Below are 17,990 nucleotides of genomic sequence, written 5' to 3'. Positions count from 1 at the left end.
GGACTTGCACTCAACTGAATGATCCTTTTCAGATAAGGTCCCCCTGGCCACTGTCACTTCAGTGGAACTGTGACAGCTGTAGCTTGGAGAAGATCTATAAATCGGTCAGTCTATGAACTAAAATAAATATGAGATCACCTCAGACCTGCAACCTTCTTTCCAAAACGGTGGCATTTTGGCACCAGCCTGTGCAGTGAGACATGACTGAGGTACAGACAGGCCATGGTGTAAAATCGGCTATTCTTGCCCCAGAGTGAGAAGCCATTCCTTGGGGACACGGTATGAGCAAGGCATCTTCTCACTGGTGTCACTCTCAGTCATCCAGGATCCTGCACAAAACGAGGCTCACCAAGCCGGCCACAAGGCAGGTTAGGAAGTGTCAGCACGGCGAAGGACAGAAGCTGGCATTCACCAAGGAAGAAATACAGAGCATAAATAACTCTGTATCAGAGAAGAGTTTTATTTTTTTAAGTACAAATTAAGATGAAGAGACATCATTTGCCAGAAATCAACTTGGAAAATTTATTTTTCAAAAAAAAAAAATTCTCCTTGCTGTAGATGAGGAGACAGGCAAACAGGTAGCCTCAGATACTACTAACAGGTGTGGGAAATGGCCCATATTTCTGGAGGGCCTGCTAGGTCTGTTTATCAAAATCTCTAAACTGTGATTACCTTTAACTCAGCAACTTCACTTTGAGGAATCAGCCCAAAGAAAATAATCAGAGCTACATACAAAGACTTACCTACCAAGAAATGCCCTCATGGAATTACTTTTGATGGTGCAAAATCAGAAACAACCTACAATAAGAAAAAAGGAGATTACAAAATAATACTGTATGATCTCAGAATTACAAAAGAGATGACAGTATGTTTCTAGATCTATGGATAAAACGTGGGAAAATAATCTACCAAAATGTTAACAGCAGAAATCTCTACTGTTCTGGAATTGTGGGTGATTTTTATTCTACTCTCTGTACTTCCATTTCTCCCTCCTATGCACGTGCATTACTTTGGCAGTCAGCAACAGTACTGTTAAGAACAAATAAATAAAAGGAAATGCACAGCGCTAGTCCAGGTTCTTGCACTATTTAGTTATGATTCAGGAAATGCAATTAAACTTCTTGCTTAGTTTCCACAACTTCTCAGTGGAGGATTTGTGCTGTCAAGTGTTGAAAGTGTAGAACAGAGTTCTAGGGACTTCTCAAGAACTACCTCCCTTGAATTAATAAAGTCAAAGAAATTGAATGGCTTGCTCCCTCTGAGCTGAGGGCTCAGAGATGCCCATGGTTATCTTTGGATTAAAGTATGCAATTAAGAGAGAGCCAGGACAGCTGGTGTGAGCACATCACTTGTATTGTTCCTCTCATGCTGATGCCACTAACTCCATCCTAACACCCGGCATGTTGTAGTGCACGATGTTACATACGTCAGTCTGGTCTTGTAAATGGTCTCTACATCCCCATCATATTTTGCCATCAATATTCTCTATAGTAATGTGTAAAGTTACAATCACTCTAAGTATGTTGTGTAAGAACTAGTGGGCATTTATCTAGAGTCAAAATACCTGCTGTGGGGGTAAACTTGAGAGTCATAGACAAGGTTTTCCCTCAGTCATGCCACAGCAGATGGATTATTTCACCTTGCTTTCAAAGTAGACGGAGGAGAATTAAGAATAAGCTCCCTTTGAATCCTCCTACACTGTTAGGGGGAATGTAAATTGGTACAGCCACTATGGAGAACAGTATGGAGGTTCTTTGCTGCTGCTGCTGCTGCTGCTAAGCCGCTTCAGTCGTGTCCAACTCTGTGCAACCCCATAGACGGCAGCCCACCAGGCTCCCCCGTCCCTGGGATTCTCCAGGCAAGAACACTGAAGTGGGTTGCCATTTCCTTCTCCAATGCATGGAAGTGAAAAGTGAAAGTGAAGTCACTCAGTCGTGTCTGACTCTTAGCAACCCCATGGACTGCAGCCTACCAGGCTCCTCCATCCATGGGATTTTCCAGGCAAGAGTACTGGAGTGGGGTGCCATCGCCTTCTCCAGGAGGTTCCTTAATAAAACTAAAAATAGAGTTGCCACATGATCCAGCAATCTTACTCCTGGGCATATACCCAGAGAAAAACATGGCCCAAAAGGATACATGCACCCCAATGTTCACTGAAGCACTGTTTACAATAGCTAAAGCATTGAAGCAACCTAAACGTCCATTGGCAGGGGGATGGATAAAGAAGATGTGGTACATATATGCATGGAATACTACTCAGCCATTAAAAAGAATGAAATAATGCCATTTGCAGTAACATGGATGGACCTAGAGATTGTCATGCCGAGTGAAGTAAATCAGATAGGGAAGGAGAAATATTATATGACATTTCTTATATGTGGGATCTAAAAAGAAATGATACAAATGAACTTATTTAGGAAACAGAAACAGACTCACAGACTCAGAGACCTAACTTACAGTTTCCAATAGGGTGGGGGGGGAATTGGGCGAAGTGATAGGGAGTTTGGATTGACATGTATGCATTGCTATATTTAAAATGGATAACCAACAGGGTCCTACTGTATAGAACAGGGAACTCAATGTTATCCAGCAATCCTGGAGGTAATGAAAGCCAAGTTTTTGACAAGGAAATTGAGACATATTTCCTTGGTGAAATCTCATGGTAACAAGCCAAGACTGTCCCATATTTATCATGTTCAGCCTCTTTAAATGAGCACAGCTAATCTAACATGAAGATGTGGTGTAGTGGTTATGGAGTCCTTTAGGCTATGAGCTTTCCAACAGGCAATTTGTCAATATATATTAAAAGCCTAAGACTGGTCATACAATTTAGCACAGAAAACAGACTTTTGAGAACTTATCTTGAGAAATAATTTTTTAATATGCACAGAAGAATATGTAAGAATGTCCACTGCAGTGTTACTTACAAAAGTGAAAAACTGAAAAAAAGTCTAATAATTGGAAGTAGTTAAATAAATAAGAGAATAAAATCATAGAGTATTAAGAGATCATTATTCATTATATACTTGTTATGTACTTGAACAATATTTAAAGACACTAAGAAAGCTCACAACATAATGGGGAAAAGTATATGCCATAAATCCAAAGTGGATATAAATTCTATACATGTATGCAGACACACAAACACACATTTAAACACATATGGAGAGAGAGATGATCCAGATTTTTCCAGCTTTATTGGATTACCTTCCTTGCCTCTTTCCAGGTATTTACATATTCCCCAATCCATGCTGGTTTCCACTGGTCACCTTACACTGAGCAGCTCTGTTCCAGAATTCTTCCCCAGTCACCTCTAGTCATCTCATAACAGCTTTTCCAGCTGGCTGTCACTCTCTAATATCTACCTTACCATGAAATGTGAAAACCTTCTTTCTATTTCCCAGGATGCTGCTAACATAAGGCTACAATTTTAACAAACTTCATGAAGTCTTAATGATTACAGAGGGGAATTACAGTGCAGGAAAAAAAACCTGTAAAAGTGGATATTGGATATCACTGCTCCTAAATTTCCCCCATTAGACTCTTTCCAGGGGCTCCTGCCTAGCATCCTGCTCCTTTGCTTTCAGCTGCCAGTGTGGTGCAGGAGCTCTTTCTATCTCCTGGATGGGGAGTCTCCTCTAATCCTCTTGACCCAAGTCCTGAGGCCCCAACTTCTTGATTCAGACCGTTAACAGAGGAAATGAGACATTACAATAATCTGGGAGAGGTACACCTCCTGCCAATAAAAATGGCTCTTTGTGTTCTTTAAACAAAAACCTCAGTATCTTCATCTCAGTACAGTTCAGTCGCTCAGTCGTGTCCGACTCTTTGAGACCCCATGGACTGCAGCATGCCAGGCTTCCCTGTCCATCACCAGCTCCTGGAGCTTGCTCAAACTCATGTCCATTGAGTTGGTGATGCCATCCAACCCTCTCATCCTCTGTAGGCCCCTTCTCCTCCAGCCTTCAATCTTTCCCAGCATCGGGGTCTTTTCTAATGAGTCAGTTCTTCACATCAGGTGGCCAAAGTATTGGAGCTTCAGCTTCAGCCTCAGTCCTTCCAATTAGTATTCAGGACTGACTTCCTTTGGGACTGACTGGTTTGATCTTGCAGTCTGAGGGACTCTCAAGAGTCTTCTCCAATGCCACAGCTCAGAAACGTCAATTCTTTGATGCTCAGCTTCCTTTATGATCCAACTCTCACATCCCTACATGACTATTGGAAAAACCATAGTTTTGACTATGGGGACCTTTGTCGATGAAGTAAAGTCTCTGCTTTTTAATCTCCATGTAAATATCTGCATTTGGATAACTCCACCAGTTCAGAGCATCCCCAAGAACAACTGATTGCCACTTCTTTGGGATCTTCAAGAAGATAAAAAGAGTTGTCACTAAAGACACAGTCCACCTTTAATCTTTAGAAGATTCTAGAAAAAAATTTTTAAATTTGCAATGCAGTCTCAAATACATAATAACAACAAACAGCAAATAAATTCTATGAACCAGGCACATTCCTATACCCTGAACAAATTAACTAATTGATCTTCATGAGACTCTTTTATGGTAAGTGCTATTATTAATATTCCCATATGGATGGAGAAATTAGAACAGAGAGAAGTTAAATAATTTGTCCAACATCCCAGAGCCAGGAAACAGTGAAACAAAGCTATTGCCAGGTAATCTCATTCTAGAGAGTTAACTACTCTTAGCTACACTGGTGACTCAGTGGTGAAGAATCTGCCTGCAATGCAAGAGCTGCAGGAGACAGAGGCTCAATCCCCAGGTCAGGAAGAGTCCCTGGAGGAGGGCATGGCAACCCACTCCAGTGTTCTTGCCTAGAGAACCCCATAGATAGAAGAGCCTGGTGGGGTACAGTCCATAGGGTTGCAAAGAGTCGGACACAACTGAAGTGACTTAGCAGGCACACATTGCATTGTACCAGAAAAGGCGATGGCACCCCACTCCAGTACTCTTGCCTGGAAAATCCCATGGGCGGAGGAGCCTGGTAGGCTGCAGTCCATGGGGTCGCTAGGAGTCGGACACGACTGAGCGACTTCACTTTCACTTTTCACTTTCACGCATTGGAGAAGGAAATGGCAACCCACTCCAGTGTTCTTGCCTGGAGAATCCCAGGGACAGGGGAGCCTGGTGAGCTGCCGTCTATGGGGTTGCACAGAGTCGGACACGACTGAAGCGACTTAGCAGGCACACATTGCATTGTACTGTCCCCTAGGATGGGGGGAGGAGAAGGAATGGAATGGAAAGGAGGGGAGGAGTTACAGCAAAATGGTGACTCAATCTTTTTTTCTTTTTTCAAATTTCCTAAAAAGCATTTTACCTTTAAAATTAGGAACCAGAATATATTACATCCATATCTATAATATATCTATACCCATACCTATATTTCTATCTATGAATGTATTAGGGGGAGAAACATAGAGTTGCTCTGGGCATTGCATCTTCATTTCCCTAATTCACAGTGACCCCTCCTATTTAACCATTAGAGTGGACATCTTTTCTCTAAGAAATGCCTCTTGCTTATGTAAGTAGCCCCCAGGGAACTATGTTTATGCCCTGTGACCTCATGCCTCAGCTTCAGACAAGTGAACTAGGAGACTTCCTGACTCACTTAGGACCAATGCAATTTTCTTATCTGAAGATTTTACACTGGATCTGAGAGCCCAACCAGTCAATCTGGGTTAGTCTCTTGTACAGAGGACATATATGGTCAGAGTAAGTTAGCTACTGCAACAACCAACCCCCAAATTTCAGTAGCTTATTTCTCAATCATATCCAGTTCAAATAGGTCAATGGGGAAATGCTGTGCTCCAATAAATTTTATCAAATATCCAGGCTCCTTTTTCCTCTAGCAGTTCAACTATTTTCTAAGGTCCTAGTCAAAGGAAGCGGAGAAGGCAATGGCACCCCACTCCAGTACTTTTGCCTGTAAAATCCCATGGACGGAGGAGCCTGGTAGGCTGCAGTCCATGGGGTCGCTAAGAGTCGGACACGACTGAGCGACTTCACTTTCACTTTTCACTTTCATGCATTGGAGAAGGAAATGGCAACCCACTCCAGTGTTCTTGCCTGGAGAATCCCAGGGACGTGGAAGCCTGGTGGGCTGCCGTCTATGGGGTCGCACAGAGTCGGACACAACTGAAGCGACTGAACAGCAGCAGCAGCAGCAGTCAAAGGAAGAGGAAGAGGATGGTGAGGTACAGAGTAGGTTTTTTAATTGACCAGGCCTGAGAATAGTATGTATCACTTCTGCCCACATTTTCCTGGCCGTAATTCATCATATGACTGCACTTGACTGCAGAGTCCCTTGGACTGCAAGGAGATCAAACCAGTCCATCCTAAAGGAAATCAGTCCTGAATATTCATCAGAATGACTGATGCTGAAGCTGAATATTCAATACTTTGGCCACTTGATGTGAAGAACTGACTTGTTAGAAAAGACCCTGATGCTTGGAAAGATTGAAGGCAGGAGGAGAAGGGGACGACAGAGGATGAGATGGTTGGATGGCATCACTGACTCGATGGATGTGAGTTTGAGCAAGCTACAGAAGTTGGTGATAGACAGGAAAGCCTGGTGTGCTGCAGTCCATGGGGTCTCAAAGAGTCGGACACGACTGACTGACTGAACTGAACTGAACTGCAAAGGATGCTGAAAAATGTCATTTCATTATATGCTCAGAATGAAGAACAAGTGGACAGGTGACCACCTGGTTAGTCTCTGTCACAACACATAAGTGTGAACCGTGGGGTTTATAGGCTGCTCTGTGCATGAAGCAGCAAAGAAAGCTGATTTGTAGAGAGGGAAGAATGAAGTAGATGTCCATAGGGAAGCAGAGATGACAGCCTGGGGAGGTAGAGGGTGGAGAGAGACAGAGAGAGTCATGTGGTTTTCTCTTCCTGGCTTTCCACTTTGAGACACAATATTGTTGTTTTGTTTGGCTTTGTTCTGTTTTCATATGTATATAATTTTTGTAATAATAGCTTTAGATATAATTCACATGTTGAGAAAATTCACTCTTTTAAAAGTATACAAGTGAGGGAGTTCCCCGGTGGTCCAGTGGCTAAGACTCTGAGCTTCCAATGCTGGGGACCTGGGTTCCATCCCTGGTCAGAGAACTGGGTCCCACATGCTGCAACTAAAGCTCCCATATTCCACAACGGAGATCGAAGACTCTGTGTGCCTCAACTAAGACATGATGTAACCAAATAAATAAAAATAAATATTTCAAAAAATGAAGTATGCAATTGAGTTGGGTTTTTTTTAAATTATATTCAGAATTGTACAGCAACTATCACTATCTAATTCCAGACCATTTTTATCTCCCCCAGAAGAAACTCCAGGCCCATTAGCAATCATTTTCCATTCCCCACTCTGCCCAGCCCCCAGTAGCCAACTGGGACCACATAATAAGTGACCTTTTGTGTCTAGTTTCTTTCACTTATTCAAGGTTCATTCATGTTGTAGTATGTATCAGCATTTCGTTTCTTTTATACGATAAAATAATATTCCATTATAGGGGTATGCTAATTGCTTTATCCTTCGTCAGTTGGTGGACATTGGAGTTGTTTCCGCTCTTTGTCTATTCTGAATAATGCTGCTATGAACACTGGCACACAAGTTCTAGTGTGCACTTAAGTCTTCATAGGAGTCGAATCACTGGGTCATATGGTAATAACACTATGATTAACATTTTGAGGAACTGTCACTAGTTCTTAAGAGTCCTGGCTGCCCTTGCTCTACTTAAGCATCCTTCACATAAATATGTGAATTCCTTTTCTTTTTTCTTCTTTAATCAATTTGAACTAGTTTCAACAACATTATCGGCAACCTCAAGAACCTTAACAAAAGTCACCTACTCCCATCGCTTTTGGCTTTGACTCTCCTGACTTCTCAGTCCTCTTTATTTTGGCTCTATTTTTGCCTGCCTATTTAATAATGCTTTAGTTTGGCTTTTTCTTGGCTACAACCACCAGGCACTCATTCCAGCTAGCTCGAGTATAAGAACTTTAAGAAAAATACAAGATAAGATAATGGAAGCTTTCAGAAATGCAAGAACAGAAACTGTAACGGGCTGGCCTCAGAGAAACTAGTGCTAAAAGCTAGTTCTCAATTTGAGGTGGCCTGACAGACCTCACTAACAGACATTCATCGGTGTCTGTGGGATTTCATCATTATAAATACAGTTCGCCCTTCCTCCTTTCTGCACTGCTAATAACTTCTCTCTTTGCTTTCATGCCACTCCTCTGAAAATGACTCTGATTAGCCCAGGATCTCTTTCTCTTTTCATATCTGGCTACAGGTCATGGGAATCTAGTGAATTTACGGATTAACTGCCCTTGAATCGGGTATTCACCTCTTGTCCAATCAGCCATGAGAATGGAGAGCTGGATAACAAGCTACAAAACATGGCTGTTGGGCCTACTTCTTCAGTAGGGACAAGGGTTTAGAGCAGTTTCCAGTAGATGATACTGGGGTGGGAGGATATGGTGATTAATTTTGTGAGTGTGTGGTTGGTATTTTTAATGAAAAATGGATCACTCCTTTTTAAATCAATTTCTGTCTTTGTTCTTAGCAATTCTGCCAGAATCTAGTTTCCTGTGTTCAATCTCCGGCACTGTGCATTATAATTAAGGGTAAGACAAGTTCCTGCTCCCATCCCAACACAATCCCTTCTTGCTCAACTACCTCCCTGTGAGAAGAGTTGGATTAGACGCACAGGCAGACCTCGGAGATACTGTGGGTTTGGTTCCAGACCACAGCAATAAAGTGAAGACTGCAGTAAAGCAAGTCACATGAAGTTTCTGGTTTCCTAGTGCATAGAAAATTTATGCTTAGGCTATTCTGTAGCCCATCAAGTGTGCAATGGCATTATGTCTGAAAAAACAACATACCTTAATTTAAATACATGCATGTGTACTCAGTCACTCAGTCATGTCCAACCCTTTGTGACCCCATGGACTGTAGCCTACCAGGCTCCTTTGTCCATGGGATTTTCCAGGCAAGAATTCTGGAGTGGGTTGCCATTTCCTCCTCCAGGGGATCTTCCTGACCAAGGAATGGGACCCGTGTCTCCTATGTCTCCTATGCAGGCAGATTCTTCACCCACTGAGCCATAGAAAAAGCCCAATTTAAATACAATTTATTGCTAAAAAAGGCTGTCATCTGAGCCTTCAGCGAGTAGTAGTACTAAATGAAATATTACTGATCATGTCACCGTAGCAAGTACAATATTGAAAAAGGGCTTCTCTGGTGGCTCAGATAGCATAGAATATGCCTGCAAAACGGGAGACCTGGGTTTGATCCCTAGGTCACAAAGATCCCCTGGAGGAGGACATGGCTACCCACTCCAGTATTCTTGCCTGGAAAATTCCATGGACAGAGAAGCATACTGAGCTACAGGCCATTGGGTCACAAAGAGTCGGACACAATTGAGTGACTCTTTTTTCACGTTCATTGCTAGAATTACCAAAGTGTGACACAGAGTTATGAAATGAGCAAATGTTACTGGAAAAATGGTGCTGATAGACTTCCTTGATGCAGGATGGCCGTAAACCTTCCATTTGTAAAAAGCACAATATTTGCAAAGCGCACAAAAAAGTGAAGCACAATAAAGTGAGGTGCGCCTGTATGTGCAGAGGCAGTTCATCCCCTTGGAGGATGCAAAGGTAAAAGGAGCAGAAAGAAGGCCTGGGAAAACCGGAAGACCCTATTTCCTGTTCCCATCAGATCTCCTCCCCTTCTCCTTCCCTCTCCCCCACTTCTCTCCCTATCTCCCACCCTATTTCCTAAGACATAAAGGGCTACAGCCACAGCAAAAGCTCAGAAAGTATAACAAATTGTCTCAATTGCCAGGTTTATTTTCAACATGTCACAGCTGGAGTAGGACAGGAAGCTCCTTGAGCCAAAATTTAAGCTTCAGGATGGGTAAAAAAGTGGCCTTAAGTAACTTTCTTCCTAAAAGACAGAACCCAGAGATAGAAGTTTATGTACAAAAGGAAAAAGTACAGGTTTTAGTACGTTAGAATAAGCAATAACTTTTGAAATGAAAATGTAAATGCTAATCATTAAGATTTTCCAGAATATTAAATTATGTATGTGTACATATTTTTTCCATTAACAAAGCAAAAAAAAAAAATTAAGCCCTTCAGTTTGGTAAGGTCTTCCATTTTTCTGATTTCTAAGAGGGTGAGTCCATGGTCTGCCCTAATTTTATATTTTGTTCCTCTTTCTTTTTTTTTTTTTTGATAAATATTCTTCCCTGTGGCTAACATCAAGTGTGGATTTGCCAGATTATCTGGATATACTCCAAAAGAAATATCTCACTCATATCTTTAAAGAAAAAGGCATTTAGTGTACACATGTCTAAAAGCTAAAGTGGCTTGAGGGTAGGGATGGGGGCAGTGATGATGGATAGAGGAGGCAGGGTTTCATATTTAACTAGTAAACTTTGACCAGACTTTCTGAACCTTAGTATTTTAGGAATTTGAGTTGGCCAAGTCAAAGACTCATACACAGCAGGAATAGGAAAAAGCAAAGATTATTTGCATGAGTTTTGCACTACCAAATTGGATACGCACTGTTTCATAACCGGGCACAGCACAAACATGTTTGTTTATTTTAAGGCTGTCTGCTGACCTGCATTGTGAGTTTGCTCAGCGGGCCACTGTGGCAGAGTTGAGAGCCCAGACCTGGGACCTCTGAAGGCAAATGCTGGTATCATCACTTGAAAAGCTTTCTCCATGCTGGCTGGCTATAGTCGGGACAGTCCTTAGAAAAGCTGGCTCTTGGTAATTTGAGTCAGACTGATTCAGCAAACATGTTTTGTCTTATTTTTTTTCCTTTTGGCCCCACCACATAGTACATGGGATCTTAGTTCCCTGACCAGAGATTGAACTCGTGCCCCTTGCGTTGGCGAGCACAGTCCTAATCATTGGACCACCAGCAAAGTCCCGATCATGTTCTCTTTTAAATCACCTATACATCCCTAAGTATATTCCAAAAAGGCTGAATTCCCATCCACAATAGGGGTGTGAAATGTGACAAGATGAGTCTCAGGGTCTTATTGAAGTGATGCCACAGGGTTTAGAATAAAGAGAGGTGAAGAATGTGGACAGGGAGGTCAAATGTGTGAATTTGGGAGCCAGACTGCCTGGCCTGGCTTTTTCAGTCCTCCTTTTCCCAGCCATGTAATCTCAGGTAAGTTATTTAACCTCTCTGTGCCTCAGTTTCCCAATGTGTAATATGGAGATTAAACTGCTCCTATTTCAAAAGCATCATTATGAGTATTAATGAGTTAATAATAAAGTTTTAAAGGTGATTAGGACATTGTATGACAGGTAGTAAATGATATACATGTTTGTTAAATAAAGGGAAATATACTTATGGCAGGTGAACCTTACAATGACTGACTCCAGAACTCTGTATCCTCAGATAAGAAAGGGTTGAATGTTAGAAACAACCCAAATTGGAACATATCTAAATATACTACAGTGAGGTTATACTATGAAACACCATACTAGCCACTTTTAAAATGAAGTATGTCTATAAGTGGGTTTTCTCAATGGCTCAGCAGGTAAAGAATCTGCCTGTCAATGTAGGAGACACAGGAGATATGGGTTCAATTCCTGGGCAGGGAAGATCTCCTGGAGGAGGTAATGGCAACCCACTCCAGCATTTTTACCTGAAAAAATCCCATGGATAGAGGAGCCCGGCGGGCTACAGTCCATGGGGTCACAAAGAGCTGGACACGACTGAGTGACTAAGCATGCGTGCATATATACTGCTGTGGAATAATCCCTAAGATATATTGTTAAGGGAGAGAGCAAGTCCCAGTACAGCATATGCAAAATTAATTATGAGAACTAGCACTTACTGAATAATTTCTATGCATCAGAGCTTTACATATATTAACTCATCTAATCTCTATACAAGGAAGGTACTAGTTTTTCCACCACTGTGAAAATGAGAGTCTCAGGGAGGCCAGGGTTGAAACTAATATGCCTAGGTTATTCTTCCAAACTTGTAAGTCAGATAATTCACTTTGGATTCAGGGAGTGGAGGAAGTAAGGGACAGAAATGACCTGGAATTATTTTATTTGAATGCATTTCATTTGGAAGGCACATTCTCTTCTAACAAAGACTATGCAGACATTAAAAATAGGGAGTATCCCTGCAGTGCATAGATGGAAAAATCTCTTAAGATAGCCTTTTAGGTGAAAAAAGCAAAATGTAGAATGATGATGAGTACAGAAAGATTATTTTTATGTAAAATTTTGTTAAAGGACGTACATATATGTGCAGTAACAAGGATACACAAAAATTAGCAATCGTAGTTATATTTTGGGGAGGGATTTAGGGGCAGAAGAGGAGCTTTTATTTTTCTCTGATACCATTTTTATTGCTTTAATTTTTTTCCCTTGGGTTTATTACTTTTATTTTTAAAAAAATACTGTGAAGCGTTACTGGACTGTGGGATTAATGACTATTATTGTTTTCATATTTATACTTCCCTGCAAAAAGTAAGTTACAGTATATGTTATTTAAAAAAAAATAAAAACAAGGTAGCATAAAAAAATAGTGCCTCCTAGCCTCAGGAGTCCTAATGAGCTATAATCACAGAGACGCCAGACCAGTCAAAATTGGAAGAAAGAGCTATAATCACAGGAAAAGAACTCTCTCCACAACTTGAAGTAGCCCAGAAAAAGCAGCAGTAATGACAGCAGGCCTGCCTTCAAGAAAAGCAAAGACAAGAGTAGCTGCGGCAGGCCCTGCAGTGGCTGGCGTGGGTGATAACACAAGATGACATCAGAAAACAAAAACTGCCACACAGAACCCCAGGCCTCCAAGAAAGAGGGAAACTGAAGGGCTTGAGGTGTCAAGTCAACAAGAGGGAACTTAGGAGTCAATGCTAAAGTGATTATGACTCACAGTCTGATGGTCCTCAAGACTTGAGTGGCCTTGGAGAAACCGGATCAGAGTTGTGTAACCAAGGCCCTGTGCTGGAGACACATAATGGATGGATGATTTTCTTCCTGCAGCCCCAGGTGATCTCAATGAGGTCAGTGTGCCAGACCCCTCAGCAAGGCAATGTACGGGCGTCAAACAAGCATTTCATCTTACCTCCTTCTGCCTGCCAAAACCCTGGCAGAGAGGAGCATCATTACATGAGAGAATGCATGTGGCCTAATTATTTGTCACACTCTATCACTAGACCAGACCCGTTAAGAGTAGTCCAAAGAATTCATTTCATGGGAACCAAATACAGTAATTCATGTTGCAATCCTGCCCAAATCACTGAACAGATACTTTAAGACCCAAATTCCTTAAAACCAGCTTTGATTTAGCACACACTACACGTTCCAACTAGAGTTTCAAGTGAGTGGAGCTGCCCACACGAAGCCATTTCTCACAGATCGCTGGCAGTTAAGTGCTCAAGAAGAAAGAGATTTCTTCAACTTCCTTTGGGTCTCACAAAACGAAAGCAGCCGTTACATAATAAAGCCTGTAAAAAGCTCCATGGGTTAAGAAGTCCCCTGATGTTTTTCCTGCCTTCAGTCATTTGTTTCAAGTATTCAGAAACAGTGAAAGTTCACGAAGCAAAAACATCTTCGGCAGGAAAAGAAGTGTGAGAGTTAGTCAGCAGCTCGACTCACTCATAGGTCCATGAGGTTGTAACTTAATCTTGACAACATAGTCTTTCCTGGAAGAGCTTTGAGCAGCGATTTATCATTTTATAATTTGTGGTTTCAATGTGAGCCATCAACCAAGCAGCTGTCTTGGTCTGAGGCACTTTTGAATCTTTCAAAAAACCCCGGGGAGGCAGGAAGCCGGCTTCAAACTTGAGGCCCCAAACTCGTGGGGTTTAAGGGAGAAGGCACAAAGGCCAGGATTTCTGTGTGCGCTCTCTAGTCTTTGGAAATGTATGGAATGCGTTCCTGTGTTTGTTTTAGACTTGGTGGGGGGTGGGGGGAGCATACTTCGATAGCTGGAGCCGTGGGCTGGCCCCTCGTATCTCTGGACGGCTTTTCTTCTGTTGCACGATCCCCTGGGAAATGAGAAGCTGCAAGCTGAGAGGGGGGAAATGGGTGGAGAAAGGGGAAGCAAGGGGGAAGGGAGGAGTGCCCGCGATAACTCTGCTGACTTCACAGTTTTCCACCGTGGCCTGCCCTGCCTACCTCTGTTGACTTCAAAGCTCGAGGAGCGCCTCTGCGCGCGTGCTCAGCCCACCCCGTGCCGCCGGTGGGAGAAGGCATTGACTCTTGGCCCCGCGCCCGCATCCATCCGAGAACGACATTTCTGAAATTAACTTTGCCGTGAACAAAAGGCGGCTCTGGGTCACCCAGTGCTGGGATTCCAGCATCCACCAGGGCGAAAGGCAGCTTTTACAGAGATGTCTCCAGAAACTCGGGCGGTTTCCCAAGGTGTCTCACTGGTTCTGCAGCAGTGTTGGCCGTCTGTGGGCCGATGGGCGTGGCTTTCGCAATCGTGTTGGGGCGCCCGGATTTGGGAAGACTTGCCTCCTCTCCTCCGAGCAATGCAGGGAATCAGATGTTTGCTGGCAGCTCCCACAGTCTGTCACCATTCTCTCCCCTCCCTGCTCCCCACGCTGGGATTGACTTGTTTTCCTTCCCATCTCTGTTTTCTCCAGAGTCCTCCGGCCTCTCCCGAGAGAGGAAGCGGAGGAAGTAAGAGGACCATCCTGGCCGCTGTCACTCATGACCTTCTAATCTGCTTATCATTCTAAGCCCAGGACGGAAAGAGGCGCAGCACCTTCTCGGAGCAAAAACAGTCACCACAGAATTTCACGGGCTGAAACCAAGATGCACAGCACAGGTTTGAAATATACGTGCATGTGTATGACGACTCAGATGGCAATGCAGGAGACCTGGGTTCAATCCCTGGGTCTGGAAGATCCCTGGAGAAGGAAATGGCAATCCACTCCAGTATTCTTGCCTGGAAAAGCCCATGGATGGAGGAGGCTGGCAGGCTCCAGTCCATGGGGTCGCAAAGAGTCAGACACAACTGAGCGACTAACACACACACACATTATGTTTCACAATTCTCTCCTTCACTAACCCCAGACAGTATTGGATGTATGAGCAGCTTTAACTATCTTCTACTGTTCGATGTGAATTTAAAGATAAGCATAGGCTCAGTTCAATCTCTCAGTCATGTTCAACTCTTTGCAACCCCACGGACTGCAGCATACCAGGTCTCTCTGCCTATCACCAACTCCTGGAGCCTACTCAAACTCAAGTCCATCGAGTTGGTGATGCCATCCAACCACCTCATCCTCTGTTGTCCCCTTCTCCTCCCACCCTCAATCTTTCCCAGCATCAGGGTCTTTTCAAATGAGTCAGTTCTTTGCATCAGGTGGCCAAAATATTGGCGTTTCAGCTTCAGCATCAGTCCTTCCAGTGAATATTCAGGACTGATTTCCTGTAGCATGGTCTGGTTGGATCTCCTTGCAGTCCAAGGGACAAGCATAGGCTAGAAGTAGATATCTTGGAAATTCAGCTTTACTAGCCGAACTAAGCACCACAAACAGTTCAGAAGGACCTGTAACTGGTTACAGATCCTAGTTACAGTGTTTTCCCCCTTCTAACGTTCTCATTGCTAGCCTTAGGTCCTGGCTTGAGAAAGGTCTTAGAAGGGTCTAGCCTAGTCTTCGGAGAAGGCAATGTCACCCCACTCCAGTACTCTTGCTTGGAAAATCCCATGGACAGAGGAGCCTGGTAGGCTGCAGTCCATGGGGTCGCTACGAGTAGGACACGACTGAGCGACTTCACTTTCACTTTTTACTTTCATGCATTGGAGAAGGAAATGGCAACCCACTCCAGTGTTCTTGCCTGGAGAATCCCAGGGATGGGGGAGCCTGGTGAGCTGCCGTCTATGGGGTCGCACAGAGTCGGACATGACTAAAGCGACTTAGCAGCAGCAGCAGCAGCCTAGTCTTTTCAGAACATGGCCACACCATGGGCTGTCTGTGCCTCCTGGGTCCAGCTTTGTACTTGGATGCAAGGGTATTTGGAAAACAACACATGATTCTTGTCCTTAAGAAAATTAACAGAAACATCGAATTTTAGCTAGGAAATTAGTGAGCAAGATAGCCCAAACTCTCTATAACTAGAGATTTTAAAATCAAGAAATGAAAACTTAGGTTAGTTAAGAGAGCTGCCTAAGGTAAATGTTTCCTTGGTTAATCCCACAAACAAAAATTAGAACCAGAGTCAGTTTGTAGCAAACACTTCCTTGTGGACTCAAATCTGAATAAATGTTACTCAAAACAAGATGCGTGTGTGCGTGTGTGTATGCTCACTCGTGTCCAACTCTTTACAACCCTATGGAATTTTCCAGGCAAGAATACTGGAGTGGGTTGCCATTCCTTCTCCAGGGATCCTTTCCAACCCAGGGATGTAACCTGAGTCTCCTGCATCAGCAGGTAGATTCTTTACCTAAACTGTACCACCTGGGAAGCCCATACAATAGATGCACTGAGGTTCTTTTATGGTTAAGGTAACCTGCTCTTGGTCTTCTAGATTCAAACTAACTCCACCCACCCTCAACCTCTGTCTGGGGTTTCAACCAAGTACTGTCAATGCATTTGAAATTGATTCAAAATGCTTTCTGGAGAGCCATCTCAGTTGAACTTGCAGGCACTGTTGGGGTTCCCTTCCAAGAAAGAATGGACTGACATTCTCCCTGGACTAGACTCAGGTTAGGCTCTGCCTGCCTGGGAGTGTGTCTCCGTCTTTGACAGTCTGATGGCTAAAGCTCCAGGTTCCTGCTCTTTAATCAACACCACCAAATGCCTGCAGTGTTGGCTCGACTCACCAGCCCACGTAGTTGAGACAGTTCTTTTTTTACAGAGACACTAAGGATATATGTACCTTCTTTCCCCTGAATTCTTTCTCAAACTTTCTCTGTCACGATTTACTACTATTTACTGAGCATCCTGTATGGCCTGGATACTGGGGAAAACAAGGCGACTCAGTCCATGCCCTCATGGGCTCTGTAAGTGCCATAGGGAATCACTGTATAACCAAATTAGAGATGAGAAGAACAACATAAGAGGAAGATCCCACAGCCCCACATCCACCCCACCTAACAAAGTGAAGGAGCTAATACTCAAGTTCTTCAGAGTTCTCTTGGCGCACTTCCCAGCTGTGGTCAAATTCTCTGCATGCTCGTTCCTCCTTTTCTGGATTACTTGTGGAATTGCCAGGAGGACAGAGGCTTGAAGAATGCAAGCAGGAAAGAAAAAAAAAAAAGGAGCATCTGCAAATGATTGACTGAAACCAGTTGTAGCTGGGCAGAATCAGGGTTTTCAGCTGCAAGCAACAGAAACTAACTCTGACGGATTTAAGAAAAGGAATTTCTCAAAAAGCTATCGAATAATCCCTGAGAAGGCTGAAAAACAGGATCAGAAAACGTAAGAACTGAGAACTCAGGATCATATGTGAGGCCACAGGTAGAATCACAGCCTAGAAAGAGTGAGATGAGGGTACCCCTGCTGCCACTGCTGAGTGCTGCACCACCGCTTCCACCACCACTGTCTTCAGCCCTCGACACTTGATACCACCATGGGCAGTGGGAGCCTGGATATTTTTGTCACCCTGCAGCCTCCCCCAGAAAGGATTCTCCAATGTCCCACTTTGTTGATGCTAATAACTTCTGATTCCTTCCGGAGCGAGAGCACCTGATTGGCCAAGTCTTGGTTGTATGTCCACGTCCTAGCTGCAAAGTGGACTAGACTTTTCTAGAGACTTCTAGAAGACTAGAACAGTCTTTTTTAGGGCATTGAAATTCATGAAGTGATAGCATCCCAAACATGGGAAGGGGGTTCAGATGCTCAGTAGCCCAAAATGACCCTAAGCCCCCTTCCTCTAATCCCATGTGAAGGGAGAGCGTGAGTCAACACTGACCTGCCAGAGGATTAGAAATAAGTCCAGGAGACACATTTCAGCACTGAG

At 43.4% G+C, this 17,990-nt stretch overlaps 1 long non-coding RNA gene across 1 annotated transcript in view; it reads right to left on the bottom strand.

Moving 5' to 3' along the window:
* Positions 1-17,248, bottom strand: part of LOC129622375 (uncharacterized) — a 28,556-nt gene extending 11,308 nt beyond the window's left edge. The window contains exons 1-2 of the long non-coding RNA XR_008699936.1: positions 17,122-17,248; positions 744-798 (exon numbers count right to left, since the gene is read on the bottom strand). This is a non-coding gene — a long non-coding RNA (uncharacterized LOC129622375). The remainder of the gene's footprint in view (positions 1-743; positions 799-17,121) is intronic.
* Between the last annotated feature and the right edge of the window lie 742 nt (positions 17,249-17,990).

Source organism: Bubalus kerabau, chromosome 11, assembly GCF_029407905.1.
Source record: "Bubalus kerabau isolate K-KA32 ecotype Philippines breed swamp buffalo chromosome 11, PCC_UOA_SB_1v2, whole genome shotgun sequence".
Lineage (NCBI taxonomy): Eukaryota > Metazoa > Chordata > Mammalia > Artiodactyla > Bovidae > Bubalus > Bubalus kerabau.
The sequence above is the reverse complement of the archived record's forward strand: the minus strand, read 5'-3'. Positions and strand labels throughout refer to the sequence as shown.